Source organism: Lithobates pipiens, unplaced genomic scaffold (assembly GCF_037356315.1).
Source record: "Lithobates pipiens isolate NorthernLeopardFrog02 unplaced genomic scaffold, aLitPip1_a1.2 Scaffold_30, whole genome shotgun sequence".
NCBI lineage: Eukaryota > Metazoa > Chordata > Amphibia > Anura > Ranidae > Lithobates > Lithobates pipiens.
In genome coordinates this window covers 121,204,400-121,216,909 of record NW_027507791.1, presented here as the reverse complement: position 1 = coordinate 121,216,909, position 12,510 = coordinate 121,204,400, and positions in this window count along the sequence as shown.

Sequence of the window (12,510 nt, the reverse complement as noted above, 5' to 3'; positions counted from 1 at the left end):
CGTATGTGTCAGTGTGATGGTCAGCGTATGTGTCAGTGTGATGGTCAGCGTATGTGTCAGTGTGATGGTCAGCGTATGTGTCAGCGTATGTGTTAGCGTATGTGTCAGTGTGATGGTTAGCGTATGGGTCAGCGTGATGGTCAGCGTATGTGTCAGCGTGATGGTCAGCGTATGTGTCAGCGTATGTGTCAGCGTATGTGTCAGCGTGATGGTCAGCGTATGTGTCAGCGTATGTGTCAGCGTGATGGTCAGCGTATGTGTCAGCGTATGGGTCAGCGTATGTGTCAGCGTATGTGTCAGCGTATGTGTCAGCGTATGTGTCAGCGTATGTGTTAGCGTATGTGTCAGTGTGATGGTCAGCGTATGGGTCAGCGTATGTGTCAGCGTATGTGTCAGCGTGATGGTCAGCGTATGGGTCAGCGTATGTGTTAGCGTATGTGTTACCGTATGTGTCAGTGTGATGGTCAGCGTATGTGTCAGTGTGATGGTCAGCGTATGGGTCAGCGTATGTGTCAGTGTGATGGTCAGCGTATGTGTCAGTGTGATGGTCAGCGTATGTGTCAGCGTATGTGTTAGCGTATGTGTTAGCGTATGTGTCAGTGTGATGGTCAGCGTATGGGTCAGCGTGATGGTCAGTGTATGTGTCAGCGTGATGGTCAGCGTATGTGTCAGCGTATGTGTTAGCGTATGTGTCAGTGTGATGGTCAGCGTATGGGTCAGCGTGATGGTCAGCGTATGTGTCAGCGTGATGGTCAGCGTATGTGTCAGCGTATGGGTCAGCGTATGGGTCAGCGTATGTGTCAGCGTATGTGTCAGCGTATGTGTTAGCGTATGTGTTAGCGTATGTGTCAGTGTGATGGTCAGCGTATGGGTCAGCGTATGGGTCAGCGTATGGGTCAGCGTATGTGTCAGCGTATGTGTCAGCGTATGTGTCAGCGTATGGGTCAGCGTGATGGTCAGCGTATGTGTCAGCGTGATGGTCAGCGTGATGGTCAGCGTATGTGTCAGCGTATGTGTCAGCGTATGTGTCAGCGTATGTGTCAGCGTATGTGTCAGCGTGATGGTCAGTGTATGTGTCAGCGTGATGGTCAGCGTATGTGTCAGCGTGATGGTCAGCGTATGTGTCAGCGTGATGGTCAGCGTATGTGTCAGCGTGATGGTCAGCGTATGTGTCAGCGTGATGGTCAGCGTATGTGTCAGCGTATGGGTCAGCGTATGTGTCGGTGTGATGGTCAGTGTGATGTTCAGCACATGTGTCAGCGTATGTGTCAGTGTGATGGTCAGCATATATGTCAGCGTATGTGTCAGTGTGATGGTCAGCGTATGTGTCAGTGTGATGGTCAGCGTATGGGTCAGTTGTTTAGTCGTCAATCTTTTTTCATCTCACTTGCTGTTGTCTCCTTCCATTTGCAAGTAGGAGATGTTTGTAAATTGGATGTTTGAAAGTAGGGGCCTGCCCTATATGCTCTGCAGAAATGGCGGAACAAGGTGTTGGTTTTGCCACAACATTGTAAGCCCTCAAAGTGACTCTTGGTGGGCGCTGGAGCTCCCTGCTGTGAACGATTATATCAAGAATTGTAATTACATGCCATTGTTGAACAGTGGTAGAAAAATTGACCTTTGGTGGTTGTGGTGCTGGTGCCACAACACTATAAGTCCTCACCGTTACTCTGGGTGGGCACAGGAAGGGGCCCTCCTGTGAAATATTATATCAAGAATTGTAATTACATGTCCCTGTTAAACAGGGGCAGAAAAATTTGGCCTTAGGCACTGCTGCTGGTGCCACCACACTGCAACCTCTGCCATATACTCTAGTTTTATTGCAGGAATTAGCCCTGCTGCAAAGCATTGCATCAAAAATTGTACTTAAACGCCCCTGTTAAACAGGGGCAGAAAAATTGGGCCTTAGGCACTGGTGCTGGTGCCACCACACTGCAACCTCTGCCATATACTCTAGTTTTATTGCAGGAATTAGCCCTGCTGCAAAGCATTGCATCAAAAATTGTACTTAAACGCCCCTGTTAAACAGGGGCAGAAAAATTGGGCTGCTGGCATCACCCAGAACCAAAAATGTTCTTCCAACATATCAGCGGAGGAGGAAGAGGATAGACAATCAACATAACAGGACAGTCACTCAGCATCAGCATAGGCAGTCTTGAAGGGATGTGGTATTTAAAAAAAAATTATTCGGTTACATCAGCTTCAGGTGCTTGGTAGCTGTGGGTGATCCAAGACTGATTCATCTTGATGAAGGTCAGTTGATCAACTGATTCGGTGGACAGGCGCACCCTGTGATCGGTAACAAAGCCACCAGCAGCACTGAAGGTGCGTTCCGAAAGAACGCTGGATGCAGGACAGGCCAGTAGCTCAATTGCATACTGTGCAAGCTCTGGCCAGTGATCCATCCTCAAGACCCAGTAAGCCAGAGGATTTTCAGTGGGAAAGGTGTCCAAGTCTGACCTTGCCCCTAGGTATTCCTGCACCATGTAAATCAGACGCTGGCGGTGGGTGCTGGAACCGATCATACCTTGGGGCTGCGGACTAAAAAATTGTCTGAAAGCATCAGTCAGACGGCCACCTTCTCCACCGCTCCTTCTGACCGATGCCTCAGCAACACGTTGTCCAGGACCATGAGTTTGTAACCTCCCAGTCTCTGGGAACGCGTTGCACAGACCTTTCTGCAAGGCCTCCCGGAGATGTCTCATCCTCTGCTCCCTCTGCGATGGCAAGATAAGGTCGGCAACCTTACCCTTGTACCGTGGATCAAGGAGAGTGGCCAGCCAGTAATGGTCCCTCTCCTTGATCCGAAGAATACGAGGATCCTTCCGCAGGCTTTGCAGGATCAGGGAGGCCATGCAGCGTAGGTTAGCTGAGGCATTCGGTCCGAAGTCCTCTGGGTCACTAAGGACAACATGATCTGCAGCTACCTCCTCCCAGCCACGTACAAGTCCACGTGTTTCTTGGGACTGTAAATCATCCCTATAAGACTGCTGCTGCTGCTGCTGCTGCTGCTGCTGATGCTGATGCTGATGCTGATGCTGAGTGCCAGCCTCCACCTCCATGCTGACACAATCATCCTCCTCCTCCTCTTCCTTCTCCTCATCCTCTTCCTGTGTGATGGGTGGCACAGCAGGAACACTGTATGGATAAAGGGGGCCTTGAGAGGCAAGGAAGTCCTCCTCTTCCTGCCTCTGTTCTGCCTCAAGTGCCCTGTCCATTATTCCACGCAGCGTATGCTCCAAGAGGTGGACAAGAGGTACAGTGTCACTGATGCATGCACTGTCACTGCTCACCATCCTTGTGGCCTCCTCAAATGGTGACAGGACAGTGCATGCATCCCTGATCATGCCCCACTGGCGTGGTGAGAAAAAACCAAGCTCCCCTGACCCTGTCCTGGTGCCGTAGTCGCACAGGTACTCATTGATGGCCCTCTGCTGCGTGTGCAGCCGCTGCAGCATGGCCAATGTTGAGTTCCATCTGGTGGGCATGTCACATATAAGGCGGTTCTTGGGCAGGTTCAACTCCTTTTGGAGCTCAGCCAGCCGAGCACAGGCATTAAATGATCGGTGGAAATGCACACAGACTTTCCTGGCCTGCTTCAGGACATCCTGTAAGCCGGGGTACCTGCCCAAGAACCGCTGCACCACCAGGTTAAGGACGTGAGCTACACAGGGCACATGGGTCAGTTGTCCCTGTCGGAGGGCGGAGAGGAGGTTGGTGCCATTGTCGCAAACCACCATTCCTGGCTTAAGCTGGCGTGGCGTCAACCACCTCTCGGCCTGCCCCTGCAGAGCTGACAAAACATCCGCCCCAGTGTGGCTCCTGTCCCCCAAACAAACCAGCGCAAGCACGGCATGGCATCGTTTTGCCTGCGTACTTGCGTAGCCCCTGGAACGCCTACGGAGCACCGCTGGTTCTGAGGACAGAGCACTGGAAGAGGCCATGGAGGAAGAAGAAGAGGAGGGGGTGGAGGAGAGAGGTGTGTCACAACCAATAGTAGCATTTTGGAGGCGTGGTGGCGGAACAACCTCCAACACTACTGCACCTTGTCCTACATCCTTCCCAGCAGCCAGAAGAGTGACCCAATGGGCCGTGAAAGACAGGTAACGTCCCTGTCCATGCCTGCTGGACCATGAGTCAGCGGTAATATGCACCTTACCGCTGACCGCCCTGTCCAGCGAGGCAAGGACATTGCCTTCCACATGCCGGTAGAGAGCCGGAATCGCCTTCCGTGAGAAAAAGTGGCGTTTGGGGACCTGCCACTGAGGAACCGCACATTGTACAAACTCACGGAAGGGGGCCGAGTCTACCAACTGAAAAGGCAGCAGTTGAAGTGCTAGCAATTTAGCCAAGCTAGCATTCAACCGCTGGGCATGTGGATGGCTGGGAGTAAACTTCTTCCGCCGGTCCAGCAGCTGGGGCAGGGACATTTGCCTGCTATAATCGGACGTGGGTGTACCGCTAGCAGAGTTCCCGGAAGCACTTGGCTGTGACACACCTAATTCTACACCTTCATTCCTCTCAGAGCAGGTTTCAGAGAGGACTGAAGGTCTAGTGGGGTTGGAGATGCCAGCTGATGAGGAGCAAGGAGAGGTCTGCTTTGTTCTTTGGTGTGGGTCTTTGAGGTACGCTTGCCAACAAGCTGCATGGCAGGTCAACATATGTCTGGTCAAGCATGTGGTGCCCAAGCGGCTGATGTTTTGGCCACGTGAGATACGCTTGAGACATATGTTGCAAATAGCAGCGGTGCGATCTGATGCACTCGTCTCAAAAAAGGCCCACACCAAAGAACTTTTAGAATAACGCGCAGAGGCAGCGCTCTGCACAGGCGGAGCTCTGCGGTGTGATTCAGTCGGTGTGCTGCCCCTAAGCTGGCCCCCGGAGGGCATCCTGCCTCGTTGGACATGTGCCTCCTCCTCCTCCTCCTCCTCCCTCCTTCCAGGCACCCACGTGGAGTCAGTGCCCTCATCATCCCCTCCCTCTTCATCGCTGTAGCAAACCTGGCAGTATGCTGCAGCTTGTGGAACATGACTGCCAGATTGCTGTCCTTCTTGAGCATCCCCTCTCTCTGCGCTCACGCTACTGCCTTCCTCTAGCTGAGTGTCATCATCAGAGCCCACAAAACACTGGGCATCCTCCTGGAGCATGTACCCAACACTGTGCTCAAAGAGTTCAGGAGACTCCTCAGGAGGACGTGGTGGGTCTAGGGAAGGAGTCACTGATGATGACATTGAGAGGAGGGAAGACGATGCGTTGGCAGCTGCTTTGCTACTACCCTGAGACTGGGTGAGAGAGGATGAGGAGGATGAAGAGGGCTTGGTCATCCACTCTACCAAGTCGTTGGCATGTTCCGGTTCAACATGTCCAGCTGCCGAAAAGAAGGACAAGCATGTCCCATGGCCACGTGCTGATGACAATGCACCGCGTCCACGACCAGCACTGTTGTCTCTAGACACAGAGCCTGCTTGCCCTCTTTTATCGGCTCGCGCCTGTCTGCCTCTCCTTGCTGGCCTTCCAGACATGGTAATGGCCTGAAGGGAGTTGGGTAAAACAGCAGTTGGGTAGTTTATATTGTGCTGGAGGCACACAACACCCACTAACTCCTGCAGATGCCTTTTTTATAGAACACCAGAGATAAAGGGGTATATACAGATGTATACTGTGCTGTGCTGGAGGCACACACAACTTCCAATAACTCCTGCAGATGGCAAGTGGGCTCAAATAGAGAACAGCTATGTAGGTGGATATAGCGGTATGTACTGGGTACAGAGCACGCAGACAGCACACACTATCTCCTAACACTACTGACTGCAAGCTCTATTATTAAAGATAGATCACTAGCTATATAGGTGAGGTGAATATCGCGGTGTATACTGCGGTCAGGGCACGCAGACAACAACCAGAAAACAGCAGAGATAAAGGGGTATATACAGATGTATACTGTGCTGTGCTGGAGGCACACACTACTTCCAATAACTCCTGCAGATGGCAAGTGGGCTCAAATAGAGAACAGCTATGTAGGTGGATATAGCGGTATGTACTGGGTACAGAGCACGCAGACAGCACGCACTATCTCCTAACACTACTGACTGCAAGCTCTACTATTAAAGATAGATCACTAGCTATATAGGTGAGGTGAATATAGTGGTGTATACTGCGGTCAGGGCACGCAGACAATAGCCACTACACAACAGCAAGATAGGAAATCAGCCGAAAACAATCGGTGTGTACTGTGTTAAAGGTACACAGAACACCCACTGCTTCAGACTCCAACACACTAAACGAGGCCGCCGCAATGGCGGCCTTATATAGTGTGGGGCGTGCACTACACAGCCTGAGCTATGATTGGCCACAGGCATCCTGCCTGTGGCCAATCATGGCTCTCCTCGCTGCTGGCGCTGCGATTGGCCAAGCATGCGGGGTCACAGTGCATGCTTGGCCAATCATGAGCCAGCAATGCACTGCGCCATCGCAGTGCATTGTGGGCCGTGAGCACCACGCGAATTTGACACGAACGGACCAAAATGTTCGGATTTCGCCGAACGGACGAACAGCCAATGTTCGAGTCGAACGTACGTTCGACTCGAACACGAAGCTCATCCCTAGCCAGGACACCTCACTTCAAGCAATGTGCTTGAAGTGGGTTCTCATTACCATATCTTCTGGCATTGTTCCCGAATACGATCATTCTAGACCAATGTGATATTGTTACTTAAAATGATGTTTTGCGTGTCTCTTCTGCTGGATCCTGTCTGTTTTTCATTGGGCCTTCTCTTCCCCGGCATTGCAAAACACATTAAACGTTTGATTTTCTATATTCTTTTGGCCCCCAAAAGAGTCATCCCTTTGTGTTGGCTGTCATCTGACCCACCCTCCTGTTGCCAATTTCCACATCTTATAGCTGAAATCTGAAGTATGGAATACCTAACCTCCACTGTTAATGATAACCTTTTGCAGTTCAATAGAATTTGGCAAATCCGGGACAAGTCTGAATATGGTGACTCACTGCCTTGTATTTCCTCCATTTTACGCCATCTTTTTTTCTTGCTGAATGTTTTATTGTACCCCTGGTTTGAATCATTTCTTTATAGGCCCCAGCACTTTACATATGTTAAGACTATGTCAGTATTTACTACCTGATTATCTACTCTACATATTGTAGTTACTTTTGGCTTATGTAATATACTCTTTAACATACCACTTCATGCTACATGCCATGATTCATTTTGATCCCTTTTCTGGGCTGTAAATTTACCTTGAAATTGAATAAAAAAAGGATTGATTATGTTTTGAAGTCAAAGGGACTTCAAATATTGACCATGTGTTGCAGGAAAGAAATACGCTTGATTCCCCCCTTAACACAGACAGTGTTGGCAGGGGTATCCCTGTCACAGAGCCATTGTGTTCTCTTGGCGGTGGAAGCCATCCACGCTGGGAGAACACAGTGATCATTGCTAGCGGCTACAATATCGATCGATCAATTGATCAATTGGGTACATTCAGCCTGCCCATACATAGTTCGAATCTCAGCCGGTTCAGCAAAAAATGGCCGAGATTCAAATCGTCTACGGCCGGCTTTAGCTTTTTCTTCCATTCGCTCACTCTGCATTTTTTAAATTGATAAAAATAAACAAAAAAAGTAAAATTACATTACACTTTTTCATTTCTTCATGTGTATAAAACCAGTGTGCACAGGTCCAAATCATTTGGTGACGGGGAGATTATGGTGTTGGGTTGCTTTTCAGGAGTTGGACTTGGCCCCTTAGTTCCAGTAAAGGGAACTCTTAAAGCGTCATGGAAAATGTCATGCTCCCAACTTTGTGGGAACAGTTTTGGGATGGCCCCTTCCTGTTCCAACATGACTGCGCACCAATGCACAAAGCAAGGTCTATAAAGACATGGATGAGCAAGTTTGGGGTGGAGGAACTTGACTGGCCTGCACAGAGTCCTGACCTCAACCCGATAGAACACCTCTGGGGTGAATTAGAGCAGAGACTGTAATGTAAACATCCCCTGTAATAGAAAAAAGCATGACAGGTCCTCTTAAATATGAGATCTGGGGTCAAAAAGTCCTCAGATCTCATATTTGGACTTAAATGCAATAAAAAAAAGAAAATGTGCCTTTAATGCCGCGTACATTAATGCCGCGGAATTTTGGTCGAAAAAAGCTCTGATGGTTTTCCCAACAGAATTGCAACAGGATTTCGCTCAAGCTATCTTGCATACACACGGTCACACCAAATTCCGACCATCAAGAACGCGGTGACGTACAACACGTACAACGGGACTAGAAAAAGGAAGTTCAATAGCCAGAAGCCAATAGCTTCCATCTCGTAGTTGAATCTGAGCATGCAAGAGTTTTTGATCGTCGGAATTGCATACACACGATCAGAATTTCTGATAGAAACTTTTTCTTTCGGAAAAATTTAGAACCTGCTCTCAATCTTTTCAATTCAATTCAATTCAATTCCGATGGAGCATACAGTTGCAAAAAAAATATGTGAACCCTTTTGGAATGGTATGGATTTCTGCACAAATTGGTCATAAAATGTGATCCGATGTTCATCTAAGTCACAACAATAGACAATCACAGTCTGCTTAATCTAATAACACATAAAGAATTAAATGTTACCATGTTTTTATTAAACACACCATGTAAACAGTCACAGTGCAGGTGGAAAAAATATGTGAACCCTTGGATTTAATAACTGCTTGAACCTCCTTCAGGAGTAATTCTTGACCATTCCTCTTTACAGAACTGTTTCAGTTCAGCAATATTCTTGGGATGTCTGGTGTGAATCGCTTTTTTTGAGGTCATGCCACAGCATTTCAATCGGGTTGAGGTCAGGACTCTGACTGGGCCACTCCAGAAGGCGTATTTTCTTCTGTCTAAGCCATTCTGTTGTTGATTTACTTCTATACTTTGGGTCGTTGTCCTGTTGCAACACCCATCTTCTGTTGAGCTTCAGCTGGTGGACAGATGGGCTTAAGTTCTCCTGCAAAATGTCTTGATAAACATGAGAATACATTTTTCCTTTGATGATAGCAATCTGTCCAGGCCCTGACACAGCAAAGCAGCCCCAAACCATGATACCACCATACTTCACAGTTGGGATGAGGTTTTGATGTTGATGTGCTGTGCCTCTTTTTCTCCACACATAGTGTTGTGTGTTTCTTCCAAACAACTCAACTTTGGTTTCATCTGTCCACAGAATATTTTGCCAGTACTGCTGTGGAACATCCAGGTGCTCTTGTGCAAACTGTAAACATGCAGCAATGTTTTTTTTGGACAGCAGTGGCTTCCTCTGTGGTATCCTCCCATAAAATCCATTCTTGTTTAGTGTTTTATGTATTGTAGATTCGCTAACAAGAATGTTAGCATATGCCAGAGACTTTTGTAAGTCTTTAGCTAACACTCTAGGATTCTTCTTCACCTCATTGAGCAGTCTGCTCTATGCTCTTGCAGTCATCTTTACAGGACTCCCACTCCTAAGCAGAGTAGCAGCAGGGCTGAACTTTCTCCATTTATAGACAAATTGACTTACCATGGACTTATGAACAGCAAGGCTTTTTGAGATAATTTTATGACCCTTTCCAGCTTTATGCAAGTCAACAATTCTTAATTGTAGGTCTTCTGAGAGCTCTTTTGTGCAAGGCCTCATTCACATCAGGCAATGCTTCTTGTGAAAAGCAAACCCAGAACTGGTGTGTATTTTGTATAGGGCAGGGCAGCTGTAACCAACACCCCCAATCTAATCTCATTGATTAGACTCCAGTTGGCTGACATCTCACTCCAATTAGCTCTTGGAGATCTCATTAGTCTAGGGGGTTCACATACTTTTTCACCTGCACTGTGAATGTTTACATGGTTTGTTCAATAAAAACATGGTAACATTTAATTATTTGTGTGTTCTTAGTTGAAGCAGACTGTGATTGTCTATTGTTGTGGCTTAGATGAAGATCAGATCACATTTTATGACCAATTTGTGCAGAAATCCATATCATTCCAAAAGGGTTCATATCCTTTTTTTTTGCAACTGTACACACGGTCGCTCTCATCTGTCTTTTTCTGGCTGAAATTCTGACCGTGTGTATGCGGCATTAGAGGTATGGGCGGACGTGACTTTTGACATTGCTTTCACCCTGCTATGGTATGGAGACAGGTGGAGGCCATCTTGCCCTCACTCATATCCATACCAAGCAGGAGACAGTACCCGATCGTCTCCGCTGCTCCCGATGGCTCCGGTAAGCGGCGGAGGGTGCGGGAGAGTGGAGGAAGAGGGGTGGCACCTCTCCCACTGCCGATCTTGTGGCAAATCTGCTGCAGAGACCACCATTATCATAAACACGACTGGTGCCTGAAGAGATGGATACCTCGGTTGTGGCAGCAAAGGGGACGTACATCGTCGTGCGCTGGTCGTGAAGTGGTTAAAGTGGTAGTTAACTCTGTACTACCACTTGTATATATAGGTGAGTCTATAATAAGGCTTAAATGTAGGTACTGTGAATATCTACAGGTAAGGGCGGCACAGTGGTATAGTGGTTAGCACTCTCGCCTAGCAGTAAAAAGGGTTGCTGGTTCGAATACCAACCAGGACACTACCTGCCTGGAGTTTGCATGTTTTCCCTGTGCCTGCGTGGGTTTCCTCCAGGTACCCCGGTTTTCTCCCACACTCCAACGACATGCAGGTAGGTTAATTAGCTTCTGTCCAAAATTGGGCCTAGTATATGAATGGGGACCTTGGATTGTAGGCTCCTTGAGTGTAGGGACCAATGTGAGTGTCCAATGTACAGGGATAGCGACAATTGTAGACACTCACTCTGGATGGACTGGTGTCTTTATTCAACCTTACTAACTATGTAACTATGTATCTCCTAAACTTGCACTGTTTAGGAGATATTGAGAGTGCATGCAGCAGATGACATGAATGAGTGACAAAAGTATAAATATGGCCTTGTCAGTAGGCAAACACAAGCTTGGAAAGAAGAAAGAAATGGCTGCACATCCAGAACTTCCAATTCTCTCTTATTTTGTTTCACCAAGATAACACCAAAAACACCAAACTGTGGTCATGTAGATGTGTTTCACACATACATCTTGTGCTTAATCATATATGATTTATGAAATACTTACCTTAGAACGAAACACTCCAGCGAAGTGTTTCATCTTGCCCATAGGGCTTAATCATAGAGGTGTCTCTAAAATTGAACCCTGTTGGGCTAGGTGAAATGCGTCAGTGGTGTCCCTAGGAGAAGTAACAGGCTTAGGCCCTTCGCATTTTTTTTTATCTGATGGGCTGGTGGTGTGCAGCTTCTTTCTATTCTATATGCTGTACTGATTTCTAGGTGAAGTATCTGACAGTCTGCACACATTTTACCCTGTGACACACCGGACTTATCTATCATCAGTACACCTTGAGTGGCACCTTAAGTTATTGCATGGTACTGTAAGTATTACAGAGAACTAACATGAATACGCTAATCCTTGCTGACCTGTTAAAGAGGAAGCCAACTCTACTACTGCCTTTTACCTTTAGGTAAGCCTATAATAAATAATGCTTATCTATAGGTAGTGTAAATATCTCCAAGACATGCACCATTTATGAGATATTCACTGTACAGGTAGCCAGTGATATCACTGGTGCATGCGCTCTGAAGGAACGGCCGCCCGTGCCATTTATTCAGAGATTTGTGCTGTGACTGCATGTGTGCGAGAGTGACATCATCGTGGCTCCGGCCACTTATAGCACTGGAGCCCGTGAACCAGTAAGGAACACCGGGAAGATGTCAGCCATCTCAGTGGTGTGTCAGTGCCACTGGATGGCTTCGTTCTAAGGTAAGTATTTCATAATGAGCTAGTATGCGATGCACACTAGCTCAATATGCTTTTGTCTTACAGGATTTTTTTTTCTTTTTTTTTCCTAAGAGTTTACAACTTCTTTAACTATTTACACTTTTTCTCCACATTATATGCAGGCCAAGCTGCACAGAAAAAGTAGCAGTTACATAAGTTTGGATAAACCACTTAACACTGCCAGGGGTGCGCACAATGGTCAGCATTTATTCCAAATTTAAGCATTTTCTTCCAGAGAAAATTGAGTATTGTCCGTGATACTTTTTTTATTTGCACTAACATACAATTTTTCAAGACAAGCTTTCAGGGTATGTTCCCTTCTTCAAGGTCCACGGGGACATACCCTGAAAGCATGTCCTGAAAAATTATATGTTAGTGCAAATAAAAAGCGTATCACGGACAGTACTCAATTTTCTCTGTCACAATTGCACTAATACGGCTACAATTGCATTAAGTAGCATTTTCTTCCAAAAGAAAAGAAAAACAATTGAGAAAAAAAACGGCTTAAAAATGTTAGGTGGAGTTGGGCTTCAACTTATTTGTTGAATACCTAAAGTGAAAGAAAAGCATAACAGTTCATGAAAACGTTACCTTCCTTCTCCTTTTACCTGCCCTGCCTAACCTATATAAAAAGATGTGTTTACTAACCTATTTTT